Raw genomic sequence first — 17,160 nt, 5'->3', positions numbered from 1 at the left:
TATGGTGTTTTGTTATGACAGCCCTACCAGAGGCTTGAAAGCCTAAAGGCTTAGGGTCCTGGGAAAATAAAAGTTAATTCAAGTCCTCCAGTTAAATGTTATTAGGAACTATTTGCAAATACCTTCTTTAAGTATAGAAGAGGCCCCTGCTACACTCCCATACACATTTTTACTTTTTGTTTAGGAAGTGTGGAGCTTGCTGTTACACTGCCCTAAAAGTTCCTGGGTTGAGCTGGTTGCCAATAGTAAGTTGGTAAAGAAAAATAGGGATGTCTGGCCAATTAGGCTGGGTCTTTCAGTTATCATATCTTCTACCCCTGCTAAAGGATTAGTCTTGGGCTTTGTAGATTCAAAAAAAATTTCAGTTCAGGCCTAAGTAAGTAATTTACACACTAGTTGTAAGTAATTAATTGCAATTCACTGATTCACAATGAGAACCATATTTTTCAAAAATACTGAACTATTCATGGTAGACTAGTCCTAAAAAATCTTTTCCCATTAGGAAGAGCTAAGTGAAGACAAAAAAAATTTACCTTGGAAGGATCCTTGTGACCCTTGTCCAACTGAAAGATCACTTCCTCAGGAATGCTTTCTCTCAGCTTCCTGGGGAGCATTAGATTGCCTCTGCTCTGAGATCCCAAGGAACCTTCTGTCAGAAACCTCAACCCACAGTTTTTTAATTAGTTGAGTATAAGCCTGCATTTCCCATTAGACTGTGAGCTCCAAGAGGAAAGGGATTGTGTCTTACCTATCAAGTTATATTAATAGTATCTAGATTTAAAAAGGAGGCTGAGAATGGTGGCCCATGCCTGTAATCCCAGCACTTTGGGAGGCCGAGATGGGCAGATCACTTGAGGTCAGGAGTTCAAGACCAGCCTGGCCAACATGGTGAAACCCCATCACTGCCAAAATATAAAAATTAGCTAGGCATGGTGGTGTGTGCCTGTAGTCCCAGCTACTCGAGAGGCTGAGGCAGGAGAATCACTTAAACCTGGGAGGCGAAGTTACAGTGAGCCAACATGGCACCACTGCACTCCAGCCTGGGCAACAGAGTGAGACTCCATCTCAAAAAAATAAAATAAATAAAATAAATAAACAGGAGAATGAATGAATGAATGAATGAAATTATGATAGTCCATGCCTATAGGACATGGCTTCCAAATGGACAAGAAGATCAGTCAATCATCCATCCATCCATCCCATCAGTGCTGATGACACAGTGATAAGTCCTTATTCCCTAGCTTTTCCAGACTCTTCAAGGACAATCACTCTTCTACAGGTACTTATTTGTCCTGTACCCTTCTGTTTTGTCTGAATTAACAAATAGTCTTTTCCCTGATTTTATTCACAAAGAGGCCCCTTACTCTCACCACAAAACTATCTTCAAATCACAATACAGCATGAAAAATTTCTGGGAGAGTCTTCTAGAAGAAACGTGTTCTCCATAAACTATGATGCCTGTGAGCTATACTCCCTGATCTGGCCTCCAGGTGTTTAACCCATCTCAGTTTTGGGTTTGCTCACCTCTGTCCACTGACTGCACTTCCTACACATTCTGAATGGGCTGTTACACCCCCAACTCTAATTCTTCAGGTTAGAGATTTGAGTGGGGTCATGAAGATTGATGGATATCAGTTAAGCAAAGGACATTGGGTAAATATTGAGCCTGGGAAAGCCAGGAACTTGAATTCAATTTTTAGAGGTCAAAAATCATAAAGAAATCCGAAATTCAAGAAGCTGATTCCTAGGCAAGTGCAGACATCCAAGGGTTTCATGTTTCCTGTTAGGGCAGGTCTGGAGGCCTCAGTGTAGATGAGCCTGAGCCTAAAGATGTGGATGCTTATATGGTCTTGCTGAGCTGAGAGAAAGATAAAAAAGGGACACAACCTCAGACTAGTTAAAAGTTGAAGGGGTAGGTTCTTTGGGCTCTGATATTCCGCAGAAACTAGCCAAACTTGGCAGATTCAAGTTTCAACATTGTCTTTTTCTTTGTATAATCCCTATCTACATTCCAGTTGATTTTTCAACATGCCCCCTCCATGTTGCTGAATTTTAAACTTCATGAGGGCATGTTCACTGCTGCATCCCCAGCACCATCACCTAGAACAGTGGTAATCAACAAGCATTTGCTGAATCGATCATCAACAGATGTATATATGGGTAGATGGATGTATGAACAAATCTGTTTCCATCCATTGTACAGTACATACTCCTGGTCCCCATGATGATTTGTGATTCTCTCTGTGATAGGTCCCTTTGTCTAGCCACCTGCCTCTTGGTAGCTCTGAAGGCCCTTAGTCATTTGGCTCAAAAGCCCTAGCTTTGGAGACTAGCTTCTTATTAACTAAGCCATTGCACCACTTGTTCTTGCAGCCTTAAATTAATTTGAGTTAATTCTTAACTGTTTCCCTTCTGTACATGTGTCATTTAATGGTTTGCCTTTATCTGATTTTCCCCAATTTTTCCTGTGCATTTGTGGTTGTCTACAGAAGCTCTCTAGCCAAGGCCTCAGGCAGCCCTACCAAATGAATATGGGCACTTGAGTTTTCTAGGAGGCCTCTCCTGCTGCCCTGGGTCTCATCCAACTGATATCCATCTAAACATTCCCACCCAGGGTTATTTATGCTAGAGGAAGAAGAATGCCCTTTCCAGAGCCAGTTCTTGGGGAAAAGAGGAACTGTTGATATAGCCAGAGCCCGAAAAGAAGATTACTCTGCAACAGCTAAAGGTTGGTGACATACTTTTTCTCCAACTTAGTGAAAGCTCTCTCTGTTTGCTTTCCTTCTCATGAATTCCATTAGTGTATTTTCTCTAAATGACCCTTGGAACAAACAGATAGGAAAGATTTTAAATCAATAGACTAAGCTTCATGGAGACCAAGAGTTTATCTGTTACTGATTCCCCAGCATCTAGCGTAGTGCCTAACATGTTGATGCTCAATAAATCATTGATGAAGAAAGAAAAGAAAGACAGGTGGAAAGAAGGGCAGAAGAGAAAGAAAAAGGGATTGGAGAATTGGTATGAATGTAAAAAGTGTTAATGTATTATTCAGAAATCATGTGATGATAACAGTCTTGCTTTCAAAGTAATTGGGTATATTATCCCTGCTATCTGAAGTCAATAAAGCAATTGAAGTTACTTTGTAAAATGAAGAGTGTATTTATAAAGATAAAATAATAGCAGACCAGCAGAATAACAACAAAAAAGGTATTCTTTGAAACTTAGGTGTAAACAGCAGTGATCATATGTTAAGATAAATTCAAAACTCTGTAACATTAACAGCCATTTGTTCTGTGTCTATGTCAGTTCTCAAAAGCAAACTAAAACAGTGAAGAACTTTATTTTGGTGTACAAACAGATGTCTTATGGATAAATGCAAGCTGATCATGGTGGTGATAGATTCGACTGCAACTGGTCCATTTGGTATTTAGAAAAGGTCAACTAATCAGGAATGATGCACTGAGGAAATTTACAAATATCTAACCTTCCTACCATTGAGCAAAATTAACCACACAGTAATTTAGCAAAGGCTCAAAAATGTTTAATTGTGTGTCAAGGAAAAACATTTCAGTGCAGGGGGAGAATATTAAGAAAATTAGCATTTTTTTAGTATCAGTCTTTCATTTATTTGAGATCATACATTGACACACTTCAGGTCCAGCAAGCCAACTTTAAATGACATACACTGTTCATTGCAAAAGAACCCACCTACAGTGGAAATAGAAGGGGAGTAATTAAATATAGTTTGTACAGAGTCAGACTGTTAAGACTAAGGGATTCTTTCTTCAGCAACCCGAGTAGCAACATATATTGAAGTTCTCAAGTTTAGGAAAAGTCACTATATTTGTATACTTCCTTAATTTGGGGAAAATAAAATGTAACCTAGGAGAAAGTATAAAAACATCTCCAAGGCAAATTCAGAAAAATCTTCCTTTTAACACCAGCTTTGCAAATATTGCATTAGTGAAGCATAGAGTTTGGTGAGTTGAAGTGTTTGCTAGACTAATTGAGACTACCACGATTAACACAACTGTAGAAAAGACAAACCAACAAACAAACACATTTGATAATTTAAGCAGACGATGGCTGGTGACTAGCAAAAAAAATAAGTGTACATCTTAGCTGCTGTGGGTTGTTCCTAAAGTTATAATAAGATGATTAAGGATTTACCTGTGCAATCAATTTTACTTCTGAAACTGACTAATGAAAGTGTTCAGAGAGTCCCATACTTCAGCCAGTATAATTTTTGCCCCATCTTTTAACCACCTGTGCTGCCATATAACATGTTTTTTCTTTAATTAAAAAAAAATGTAACTTAACATTTTTTAAACTTAGTGGATATTGCTATCTAAAATCATCTCGAAGAGGCATTCTTTGGAAAATATGTCAATACCAAGGTAATAACAATAATAATGATAAGTTAAGACTATTTCAAAGTAATTCTATGAGATAGAGACATACTGGTAGAGAAGAAATCAGAATCCTTAGAGCTCATGGGAAAATGTTGAGGTAAATCATATGCTCAGATTACAGTTTGCTCTTTGCAGCTTTATTTAAGAAGCAAGTTAATGTTTACATGACATTGAACTTCAAAGTCCAGGCAATAAGGAGGAAAAGAGAATGAGAGAAAAACAGTTAATGTGCTTTGCCTCCTTGCTCCTCCCAACCCATGGAGAGGCAGGGGGGTTGCAGGGGAGCAGGGTGGGGGACAGGAAACAGCCACTGGAGGGAACCAAAGCAGGGGGGTTAAGGTTTTATCTTATCAGAGTGCAATAATGTTTTATTAAATTGTAAAAATTTATTGTGCTAAGATACAAGTACTATGTTTCCTAACTCACATGACAATTATTCTTGTTAGAGTTTCAGTATCTTTAAATAATAATCCTCTTTTCTACAGTCTTGGTGTGAAACTCTGCGCCTTAATTCTCTTTGAAGTGATCCAATCTCTGATCATGTTGTGTTTTTTACAATGACACTCTTGGTTTACAGGAACAAAGTGTTGTTTTTGGAACAAAGTAGGACTTTATTTATCTATAATACAATGAAAAGATCCTCTGCATCATTATTCTTTTCAAGTACTTCCTTTCCAATTCCTCCGTCTTGAGGGGGGTGGTGTCATTATTCCTGACTTTGCAGTTAGGCAGGCTCATTTGTGGCACCAATAGAGCAGACAAAGGGTGAGGCTTTGCCAGATGGACCCCTGGACAAGGAGGCATCCTTCTAGGCCTGCTTCGAAGGGGACCTCCATGCCCGAAGGGAAGTCATTTTACCTGCATTTTAAAATCTCGTGATGTAGTTTTTTTGAGGTGTTTATATTTAGATACATTTAGAAATATTAAGTCCCATAAAAGGTCCCTATAAAGTCAGGCTCTATAGTTGACAGGCCTGTGTGTTCTTAAAAGGGTGTCTGAAAGAAAGGAAAAGAAGCTGAAGAGATGTTCTTTTCAAATGAAAAGGCAGGGTGAGATTTAAAAAGCTGACTGCCTCTTTCCTCAAGAAGGTGGGGCATAACTCCATACTCCTTAAGTGTGGGCCACACATAGACTTCCTTCCAAAGAGTACAGCATGGAAAGGGGGAAAAAGAGAAATCTGACAAACACTATCTTAGCCAGGCGATCAAGGTCAACATCAACAGTGATGATGTTGATGGTCTGTACCTTGATATGATGTGACAGGAACGGCACCTTACCTCTGTGGTCTTCCTCCCCCAAACCCATGACCCCAGTCCAACCATGAGAAAAATGTCAAACTAAAATTGAAGAAAATTCTATAAATACTTGACTAGCACTTCTCGAAACTGTCTGGGTCATCAAGAAAACAAGGAAAGTGTGAGAAACTGTCAAAGCCCAGAGGAGCCTAAGGAGACATGACAACCAGATGGAATGTGGTCACCTGGATGCTTCCTTAGAACAGAAAAAGGACACTAGTTAAAAACTAAGGAAACTGAATAAAGCTTGGACTTTAGTTAATGATACTATATCTGTATTGGCCTGTTAGTTATAAGAAATGCACCATGCTAATGTAATACATGAATAATGGAGGAAACTGGGTATTGGGTATATGGGAATTCTTTGTACTATCTTGTCAACTTTTCTCAAAATCTAAAAGCTACTGTAAAATAGAAAGTTTATTTTAAAAATATCTAAAGCTAATTGCCAGGGAAACTACTGGTTGGAAAACTATTGAGACTCTGTGTCTTCCGATCTTTCCTGAAAACCCTTGAGAAACTTTATAACCACATGCAGAACTCGGTCGTGTCTCTGGTGGCTGCTGCACCAAGATTAATGGGGAAAGATTCTAGTTGTGTAGTCTAATGCTTGAAGTTCAAGATGGGAAAGCCAGGAGAGAAGGTAAGGTAATTCATCATTTCACATAATATATTCATCATTCATTTGTTCGCACACCGCTGCACAGAAACAATGACACCCTCTCTTCCAGTTCACCTTCTCCCAGTCTCCTTCATGGACTTCTTTGTGTATCCATGCTTAAAGGTGGTGTTTCTCATACAATTTCATGTGCATAATACATTTTTCTGTCCTCAGCCTCATCTACCACTTACTTGCCAATGACTCTCAGATCTAGAGATAGATGCGCTTGTCTACAGCCATCCCCATTTGAATATCCCACATGCACAGCACATCTGCAATGGCACTTAGCACCTCCTCAAAACTTGTTGAAGCCACTACTCTTTTCTTAATCTCTCTTTCTGTGAATGATGTCACCACCCCCTCATTTACTCAAATCAGAAACTCAACCTGAACTTCTTGTCCATCTCAGAAAGCCCCTCAGCTACCAAACTGTGCACACTCTACCTCCTAAATGTTCCCTGGGTCTAGGCCCTTCCCTCCAACCTCAGCACCTTAGCCAGCTTCTTATCATGTCTCATTACAGCCCCTACCTGGGCTCCTCCAGCCCCCGGGTAACCCTCGCACTACCCACACAGAGCGTCTCTAAAACACAGCCCAACCACACTACTCCTGTGCTGACAACCCTCCAAGGCGCTCTGTCACCCCTGGAATGCAGCCAGGCTTCTCTGCCTGGCACACAAGCCCCTTCTTTCCCCTCTGGTCATTCCCTCCTCATCTCCTTTCATGTTCTCAAATGCACCTTCTGCTTCCACCAAACTACTGGGGATTCCCTTTCTCAATTTTTCCCATGTCCTACTCCTACTTGGTCTTCAAAAGTCAACCCAAGCTCTCTTCGGGAGCATTCTCTGAGCCCTCCAGGCCTCCTCCTGAGTGCTCCCATAGGTGCTCCTCCCCACCTGTCCCCCAGTGATGCATAGCTCTGCCATTGCTCTCATTCTTTCATCCAATAATTGGCTAGTCTGAATACTACAAATACAACAGCGAACAAGCCACAAAAGAAAAAAACCCTGCATCCTTGGAGCTTTTACTCTCTGCACACTGGTTTTCCTGTCTTTTCCCCTTGAAGGTGAGAACCATTCTTTATATGCTTCTTAAGCACTTAGCATAGTGCCCAGCACATCGCCAGTGCTCAACAATACAGATGAGTATGTGAAGGAAGGTCCCTGACTGTGTTCCTCCCATCTTTCATGCCATTCAAAGAAAGGAATTAGAGAAATGCCTTCAACATGCTCAGGAAAAATAACTTCAATACATCACTCCATCCCTTCCCACGTCCTTCTCCCAACTTAATTTTATTTCCCTCGGAGCAGCACACGTTTAATGACTCGTGACTGTACATCCTTCTTTGAGGGTCTCCACTTGCCTCTGGAAAGAATAATACTGCCACAAGCAGAGTATTATACATGCTACTTGTTTGTTTTTAATTTTAACAATCAAGGTATATAAGCACAAAGAATTATATTTCTAGGGCAAGACATACAAGTTATAAAACGTGGTGCCATATAGCAGTGATATTAAGGGACCCAGAGGTTAGGGACAGGGGAGGAGAGCAGAAATGGAAGGTTAATTTTCTCATCTTGTAAAAATGGAAGTTTCCAGATACTGCATTACATTTATGTGTCAATAACTAGAATCCTATATTTCAACCTCTATTGCTTTTCATTGTACAGCCTTTGGTACTGTTTGGATTTTTTTTTAAATTAGAAAATTTTAGAAAACTAGTTGGAATAGAAAAATAATGAAGGGTGTCCAGGCACAGTGGCTCACGCCTGTAATCCCAACACTTTGGGAGGCCAAAGTGGGTGGATTGCTTGAGCCCAAGAGTTCAAGACCAGCCTGGGCAACATAGTGAGACCTTGCCTCTATAAAAAAATTTATATATCTATATATATTTTATATATATATTCACATATAATTTATATATCTATATATATTATATGTACCACATATAATATATATATAATATATATCACATATAATTTATATATATTTATGTATGCATGTATTTCATATATATAAAATAATGAAGGAGGGATGACATATTTATTGTGGAAGAAAGGCGGCACAGTCACCAGGAGGTTCTTTGAAGAGTTCCTTCCTCTGGAGTCATGATGGGCACTGGGAGGTGTATGTGTCCAGTGTTGACTATAGCCAGTGGCCTCAGGGAGTGTGTCTGGTCCGGCTTCCAGCTGACAGCTTTCCCATCCGTGCTGAGTCACTGGCTGCAGCTGCAATTGATGCACTCTCCTGACTAAGGGTACCATGGAACGTCCTTTGCCTTTGCCCCCCAGAGCCTTGGGAACAGACTCCTGGAAATTCTGAGCAAGGTGCTAGGAAGTCCATTGCAACCCACTCGCCAGAAAGCTTTCCTCCACTGATAGGGGATGTACAGTGGCTGTCCTTGTCCCTCTGTGTCCCTTTTCTAATGATGTATTCTCATCAACCCTGTGGAGTTGTTGGAAAGAACACAGCCTCTGAAACCAGAGGACCAGGATGAGAGGGTGTTCAGGCCCTCCTTTGTTCAAGGACCTTGTGTCAGACACTCAGACTCTTTATGCTTCTGTTCTTGCCACCCTGCCAAATGCACTGCTGTGGTTTGAATGCTCCCCTCAAAATTCACGTGGAAACTTAATCCCCAATGGGGCAGTATTGAGAGGTGAGGCCTTTAAGAGGTGATTGAATCATGAGGGCTCTGCCCTCATAAGTGGATTAATCCATTCATGGGTTAATGGTTAATGGGTTATCACAGGAGGGGAACTGGTGGCTTTACAAGAAGAGGAAGAGAACCTCACCATGCGATGCCTTGTGCTACCCCAGGACTCTGCAGAGAGTCCCAACCAGCAAGAAGGCTCTCACCAGATGTGACCCCTCAACCTGGAACTTCCTGGCCTCCATAACTATAAGAAATACATTTCTTTCCTTATAAAATACCCAGTTTTAAGTATTCTGTTATAAGCAACAGAAAACAGATACGTACTTTTCCCATGTCTCCAGATCCTTATAAGGATCAAAGAGAAGATATATGTAGAGTTCCTCTGTCAGCTCAAAAATTATTACTAGCAGCGTCTCTTTGAACTTTTGCTTATAAGATCTTCAATTCCAACTCCATCTCGTGAGTCATGACATCAACTCTAAATATCTCATTTACTCTTCTGTTGAAGCATGCACCATGCAATGTGTGACACAGGTGAACATATGCCTTATGGAATAACATGCCTAAGAGCTCTAGGGTGATTGGGCAAAGTCCTTGGTTATGTTCCTACCTGGAGAATCTATTTCACTCTAGGCAACTACTGGACAAATGCAGGCTACTGATTGTGTAGGAGAGAGAGACAGAGATAGAGCTGGCTAGCCCAAATGTGTCACCATCAAATTGTATCCAATGAGGGAATGTCTTACACTGTCGTCCCCATGAAAGTTTGTAGCCTGAGTACAGCTTTCACCCGTACAGCACTGATGCTCATGCCTGCTTCAAGAATGACTGTGTTTGGGTTGTTGTTTTTTGTTTGTTTGTTTGTTTGTTTTTTAATTATTGATCACACACAAATGAGAAGGAATTACTGTATTTTTGTGTAGGTGTTTGTGTTCACTTTGCTGGTTTTAGGAGAGGCTTCAACATGGGGCCATTCTTCTCTGGATTCCTTAGGCTGCAAGTGTGTCAGAGTAAGCTGAGGCTGAGCCTGAGGCTGGGAGTTTAGGTGTTTCCCGTTCGTGGGTTTGAGCAGAAGAGGAAAGATCTGAGAAGCGCTGACCTAGCCAGGAGGCTGCTTTCACCAGCCGATGAACAAGTATCTGGTGATCACACATCTGTGCTTGGACAGGATTCTTCTGGGAAGGCCTGTGAGTCAGGGCCCCTGGGAGTCCTCGGCTGGGGACTTCAAATGAGTCACTGTGCTTTCTGATGCCTGACAAATAAGTGGAAGATAATGCGCTTGCCTTCAGTCTGGAAGACGTGTGACCCTTTGGGGAAGAAGGTTAGCAGTGGGGAATTGTGTCACCAACGTTTCCTTTTCTGACCCTTGGCCTTTCCTGCAGATCCAAGTCAAACACCACAACTGAGCAGCTTGATGTCTCATTTTTGCACTTATCTTGTTTTTCTTTTTCTTCCTAATACTTTTTTTCTTAAGTTGAATCATTCGGGGCTCTTGATGGCCTCTGAAATGAGTTGAATTTTCCTAGCCTGTCATTCAAATTCTGGCCCCTTCTTATTTTCCCATTGAGAATGCCCTGCTACTCCAACCAAATTCATCAGCTGGTCATTCCCTGAGTGCGCCCAGACAGTCCCACCCTTGCCCACATTTCTCCTCTTGTCTGTGTCTTGTCTGTACTCACCTCTTCTCTTTTTATGTAAACCTATTGAAATTCTGCTCCAGTCCCACATACCAGGTGGCCCCTTCCCCAACTACTCTAGCCCCTGGCAACTCCTCTCAGCTCTGAGCCCTGCAGCCCTAGCCGCACCTCCAAACTTGGCACAGGCTCTTGCCCAGCCACCTCTCCTTTATGTTGGGGATGTGTCTTGTACTTTGCTGTATTTCCAGAGCTTGGCAGGGGCTATAATATGTAATGGGTGCTCCATGATATTTGCTCTAGATAAGGATGAAATGATCTGCCGCCCTGAGCAATGCCCTGAATGCTTGTTCCTGGCACCCTTGGCTTCTAGAAGAGCCTGCAGATGGAGTGGGGGAGGGATGCCGAAAGAAGAAACCCAGAGGGCAGCTCTGCTTATATATCTTCTGGACTGAGGTTTCAAGTAACATTAGCTTAAGAGAAAAGATTCTGTGCTGAAAATTTGAAAACTACTGGAAACCACTGTTATTGTTTCTACACCTAATTGAGAAAATAGGGGAATTCATACCCGATATTCAGTGGCACAGAGAACTCATCAGAAAAGGAAGGATACAGAACAAGTGTGGGCATTTTACATGGCACCAGGAAAAAAATACCTGTCCTGTAGAAAGGGGTTTCTTAAACAACAAACTTGCCAAGACCATCTAAATTCTAGAAGTTTGCATTTTGGGTCTCAAGAGGTCACAAGTGATTGAAGCTTCACAGTGAGTTCTACAAGGGGTTGGAGATCTGGCTCCTTTGTAAAATCCTTAGCAGGCCTTTGAGGGCCCCAGGGGACAGTGTAAAGCCCAGACTCATTGTTTGCTCCAGTAAAGCCTTGTTCGGATGCAAGAGACAGAAGCCAATGCCAACTGGCTCAATTAATAGGGGACTGGGGTTGGTATGAGGTTATAGGTAAAGGAGACCTAGGACAGCAAGTCAGGCTCAGCCAGGCTCAGGAAACCAGTGCAGGAGAGTCGCTCACATGGTTGGTTGCTCACTCCAGGCCCACTTCCCTGCTTCTGTCTGCCTGTCTCTGCTTGGCGTCTACCAGCCCAGAGTCCACAGGACCTCATGGCTCCAAAGCCTGCTGCTATCTGGATGGCCGGCCACAGATGGTCTGCCACTCAGATCACATTTGTGAGAGGGAGGCTCAGATTGACCAGGCACAGCCCCTGCTGGGTCCACTCCATGCCTAATCAGTGAGAGGAAGGGGTCACCACAGGATCAAGAAGCACCAACAGGGCTGGCTGCAGAGGGTGGACAAGTAGAGCCCAGGCTGCCAAGACAAGGGCCGTGTGGGTGGGGAGAGTGCCCAGCCTTGCACCGACCCCTTGCCTAACACCGTCATGGACCCAGAGACATCTGGCCCTGCAATTTGTAGGGTTTTGGAGCACACACTCACTGTGTAAGTACAGTAATATTGCAGTGGACATTTTCACAGCCAGCTTCCACCAATGATTGTAAGTTCTTGCTTCCTCCTAGGGCTGCAGTCTAGTTTCTCCCTCACAGTGTGGATCTTATGGCTTAGGGTAGAATCTGGTTAGCCAATTTTTCAGCTTTGACAACATGGAAAGTCAGAAAATAGGCTTTCATAAACAGTGTGGTTGCCTCTTACATAAAAGGTAGTGTCTAAAGTCAGCACACACAGGGAAATACATGGAATCAAAATGTCTCCTGAGAATCCTTTGAATCACCCATAAAGAATGGGACGCATACATCTCTCGGGAAGCCTAATATAGCCATTTTCTTCTAGCACTAGACAGACCATGTGTTTTTGGCTGACAACCAAGCAATGTGGTTGGTTTGCATTCAGGATAATGTTTAATGAAAAATCTTTAGATCCCTTCTCAGGTATTAAAAAAAAAAAAAGTTATGTGCCGAAGAGGCCCATGGTAACCTAGAACCTCAGGGAAATGCAGGTTCTCTCTGAGGCATCTTCTCATGGGAATGTGAGGGGGGATGCTTTCAACATTAAATCACCTCCCTGCCTTCCTTCCTTCCTCCTTCCCTCCCTTTTCCTTCCTTCTTTCCTTCCTTCCTTCCTTCCTTCCTTCCTTCCTTCCTTCCTTCCTTCGTCTTTTCCTTCCTTCCTTTCCTTCCTTCTCTTCTTCCTTCCTTTCTCTCTGGCAAGGATATATTGTTAAATTGCCTTAGGTTAGCTGTACATGGGATGTCACCGTAAAAGGACAGTGCCCCTGTCTGTCCCTCTCCCCTTCTCGCACATGGGGATGAGGTACTCTCTCAGGCAGGGACACTGTCCTGTGGTCTGCAGTGCCTCTCCCTGTACCTTCCCCAGCCCCCGGCACCACATATCCCAGCCCCCTGCACGCACTACATCCTGCTGTAATGACCCCTGATTAACGAGCTGATGCTAACCCTGCTGTGCCCAGTTCCTCTACCTGAGAAGTGAGCTTTAACAAAGGAGACAGGCTGCATAAAATTAAAACACTTGATTTTGAACAATTAGCTAGAATATGGAAGGCTAATCTTTCAGATCTTCTTTCTAAAAATGAAAAAATGGACTAGATCTCTGGTCCTTAAACTTGGCCATCCATCAGAATCACCTGCAGAGCACAGATTCTGGTTCAGTAGCTTTGGGGCAGGTCAAGAATCTGCATGTCTGACACTACCACTTGGCCACTGATGGCACAATTATCATTCCCCACAACAGGGCCCAGCTAGCCTCAGATCACCTCCCAGAGGCGTCTCTGCTCTGATATGTTGGTCCCACTAGTTTCTATCAATCACATCCACATGCTGTTTCATCACAATAGTAACCACCGTTTAAAATGACCTGATTTATGTGTATCTGTTTATTTATTATGCCTTCTCCACTAGAATACAAGCATTTATGTCTCGTTCTCTACTACACCCCAGCACCTAGCACAATGCTGACACATAGTAGAATGCTCAGTAAATGTATGTATGAACCACAATAGTGTCAAAGGGTATGAAACTGAAGGGGAAAATATCATATATTCTTTCCGTTTTGCCTATCATCACCTTTCTCTCTCTTACTACTGTGAGTTGAAAGCTGCTTTCTAAGAGCTAGTAGTCTGAAGCAGACAGTCCTGTGCTGGAACTGCTAACCATGGGAGAAGGGACCCTCCCAACTTTCCTTGGAAGGCTCTCAGTCTTGCCTGACTGCTGGCCGATGGCACATTTGTCTTAAAGTATCAGCAAAGTACAAAGGCACTGGCTGGTGCCTGGATGAGCTTTATTCTCAGAAATATTCACATACTCTAAATGGGAGATGTCAAACCCATGCCAATAGCTCCGTTAAAACCCAGGCTTCCCACCAAGAGCAACTGGCATGGTTTTCTATTTGCTTCTCTTGACTATCAGTGATAAAATTTACTATTTTATATAGAGAGACAGAACATGTGTTGGGCATCTCAGTAGTTCAAACCAAAGACAGAAAAACACCTCTTAATTGTATGTAATAGATTTTTTTAATATACAGTTTTCCTTTTTTAAATTAATTCATTTATTTATTATAGAGATGGGGGTCTCACTGTGTTGGCCAGGGTGGTCTTGAACTCCTGGCCTCAAGCAATCCTTCCACCTCAGCCTCCCAAAGTGCTGGGATTATAGGTGTGCGCTACCACACCTGGCAGTAATAGATGAATTTACTCATACAACAAACACAAATTTTTGTGTTGTGCAGTTTCTCACTAGGGCCACTGTTGGCCTCTGGGCGGAGATACTACTATGTGGTGTGGGATTTTCCCACATGATAGGACATTTAGCATCCCCCGTCCCTGGGGAACTAAATGCCAGTAGCCCCCAGGAGAATTTGTGACATCCAGAAAATGCCCCCAGACATTTCCAAACACCTTCTGTTGGGTGAGACTGCCCATTTGAGAACCACTAGGTAGGGAAAAGTAAATTCCTTCATTTTACTTCAACTGGGGTGTGTTAGCATCATCTTGCTTGAGCAGCTTTAAAAAATTAGTTTCTAATTACATATATAACACATTCTCTTTGCAAACAAATCCTGTAGATAAAGCTAAAGTCTCCTTTGACGCCCATTCCAGTTCTAGTCACTCCCCGCTTCTCTGAGGAAGTGAGTAACTGACATGGTTTCTACCTTCAAGACCCTTTGCTTTATGTTTATATATAGATGTAGGAACCGCCATACAAGTATAACGGAGTGTTGTTGGTGGTGTTTGTGCTGTGTATTTCATCTGCAACTTGAATTTTTTACTCCACAATACCTGTTGAAGGTCTTTCCATGTCCAAACATGTAGAAATGCCTCATCCTACAGCCGAGTAACACGTAATGGCTGCACAGCATTTTATCATGTTGATGGGCCTCTTAGCAGAGAGCTGCAAAGGAAATCAGTTGCCTGGATGAGGCATTGCCTGTGGTCTGGTCACAGGACCAAATTAGACAAAAGCTGAGGTCATTTTGAATCATCCCCTCCAACCCTGCTGCAGTCCACAGAACAAAGCGGTGGCCTGACTTGAATTTGAACATAGTATCTCTAAGCCTGGGTATTCTGGCATTGTGTAAACACAGCTCTCTGAGCCTACTGCACTGAAATGGATTCATTTCCTTTTTTAGCTTCTGGCATGGCATTTTTAGTTGATAAATTGTGGTTCTAAGGAAGCAGGTTTGATGGTCCCCTTTGTCCTTCAACCAAGTGTGTAAAGGAGGATGTTTACTTTTATGGGTAATTACAGGTCTATGAATTGAGCACTTAATATGAGGCACGTTCATCCGTTATCTCCAGTCCTCACAACAGTCCTTTGCAGGAGGTATTAGTGGCTCATTTTTGCAGGGAAGAAAACTGAGACTTGCGGAGATTACATAATTTGTCTAAGGCAAATCAGTTAGTAAGTGACACAAACCCGGGGCTTACTCTCAGATAATAATTATCATTAATTTATTTATTTATTCAGCGATATTCATTGAATGTCTATCATGTGCTAGAAATGGTACCCAGCACTAAGAATACATCAGTAAACAAGGCAGTAAACAAAGCCAACAAGCATATGAAAAAATGTTCAACATCACCAATCATTAGATAAATGCAAATAACCACAGTGAGATATCACCTTGCACCATCAGACTGGCTATTATTAAAAAGTCAAAAAATAGCAGATGCTGGTGAGGTTGCAGAGAAAAGGGAACACTTATACTCTGCTGGTGGGAGTGTAAACTAGTTCATCTGCTGTGGAAAGCAGTCTGGTGATTTGCCAGAGAACTTAAAATAGAACTGCCACTCCACCCAGCAATCCTATTACTCTATTACTCTACTCAAAAAAAAAATACCCAAAGGAATATAAATTGTTCTACTGTAAAGACACATGGATGCATGTTTATCGCAGCCCCATTCACAATAGCAAAGACATGAATCAACCTAAATGCCCACCAATGGTGGACCAGATAAAGAAAATGTGGTACATAGACACCATGGAATACTATGCAGCCATGAAAAGAATGAGATCATGTCCTCTGCAGTAACCTGGATGGAGCTGGAGGCTATTATCCTAAGTGAATTCATGCAGGAACAGAAAAACAAATGCTGCATTTTCTCACTTAGAAGTGGGAGCTAAACATTGAGTACACATGGATACAAAGAGGGAACAATAGACACCAGGGCCTACTTGACAGTGGAGGGTAGGAGAAGGGTGAGGGTCGAAAAACTTCCTATCAGGTACTATGCTTGTTACTTGGATGATGAAATAGTCTACACACCAAACCCCTGTGACATGCAATTTGCCTATGTAACAAATCCGCACACTGTACCCCCTGAACCGAAAAAGAAAGTTGGAAAGTTGGAAGAAAAAGAAAATAAAACAAAGATGAGATCTTTGCCCTTCTAGATTCTAGAGCTGACATTCTAGTGGGGGACAGAAGAGGTAAACAAACAAACACACTATCTTTTAGGGAATATTAAGTACTATGAATGAACATAAAGCATAATAAAGGCACAATGAGTTGCAGAAGGGCTTTTTTAGAAAGGGTGTTGGATAAGACCTCCCTGGAGTTGTGACATTCAAGCAGAGACCTGAATGAAGCAAGAGAGTGGGCCGTGCCAAATCTCAAGTGAACCAGTGTTGCAGGCAGAGATTAGTAGGTGCAAAGGCTCTAAGGTAGGATATTCTGGGTATGTTCAAGAAACATAAAAAGGCTGACAAGGTCATATTGGAGTCACCAAGGGAGAGAGAGATATAGGAGGTAAGATCAGGGAGGAAGCCAGACCCAGTTCACTTGAACTGTTCTAGGCCTAACATGCCACTCCACCAGCAACTCCATGGGTTGATTCTGAATGTGATAGGAAGCCTTTGGAGCATTTTGAACAGAAGAGTAGTATGATCTTGTTTAAGTTTTTAGAGAATCATCCTGGCTCCTATGTGGAGAAATGTTTATAGGTGGGGAAGAGTAGATTTAAGGATACAAAGTAGGAGACTACTATAAAAATCCAGGGAAGAGAAGGTCATAGATTGGCCCAGC

This window comes from Hylobates moloch, unplaced genomic scaffold (assembly GCF_009828535.3).
Source record: "Hylobates moloch isolate HMO894 unplaced genomic scaffold, HMol_V3 SCAFFOLD_22, whole genome shotgun sequence".
NCBI lineage: Eukaryota > Metazoa > Chordata > Mammalia > Primates > Hylobatidae > Hylobates > Hylobates moloch.
This window is presented reverse-complemented; position numbering follows the sequence as displayed.